Below are 740 nucleotides of genomic sequence, written 5' to 3'. Positions count from 1 at the left end.
TAATCATTCCAGGGAAAATCAAAGAAGTACTGCCTGAGGGCCTCCCAGTCCGTGGCTCCAAAATGCCACAGACGACGTTTCCCTGGAGGGTCCGCAGGCCGTACCGGAGTGATAGGACAGGTTTAGGTAATAAGGTTGTGATCGGAGGAGCCCAACGGAGAGAAAAGATTAACAGATTAAGCAGAAGGATTAGTTGTGAGGAAGAGGTCACGTATGTTGGAGCTCTCTCCAAGGCGGTCAGGGATACGGGTAGGGTGCTGTACAAGCTGCTCTAGGTCATTAAGGATAGAAAAGATGTAGGCTTGTTCACCAGGTGGATCCGTGAAAGGAGAGGAGAGCCAAAGGTGGTGGTGAACATTGAAATTTCCTAGAATGGAGATTTCAGAGAAAAGAGAAATGGATAGAATGTGTTCCATCGTAGAAGTAAGACAGTCGAAGAATTTTTGATAGTCAGTAGAATTAGGGGATAAGTAATCAGCACAGAAATATTTAGTCAGAGAATGACAGGAAAGCCGAAGCCAGAGTGTAGAGAATTCAGAAGAATCGAGTTCAGGAACATAAAGTCGATAAGCATAAAATCTTTCCGTTCTCCATGTACGTAGTAATTTATCAACCACTAAAATGAAAATTCAGCTGCCGTCGTTAAAGATTCCAAATTGTTCTCAATCGTGTGTATTCCTGATTTTTTTTTTTATCCATTTACCTATCTGTCCATATATCTACTAATCCCTCCTTCTATA

This window comes from Coenobita brevimanus, chromosome 52, assembly GCF_032717465.1.
Source record: "Coenobita brevimanus isolate Jiangsu-jjx chromosome 52, ASM3271746v2, whole genome shotgun sequence".
Taxonomy (NCBI): Eukaryota; Metazoa; Arthropoda; class Malacostraca; order Decapoda; family Coenobitidae; genus Coenobita; species Coenobita brevimanus.
Note: the sequence above shows the minus strand (reverse complement) of the source record.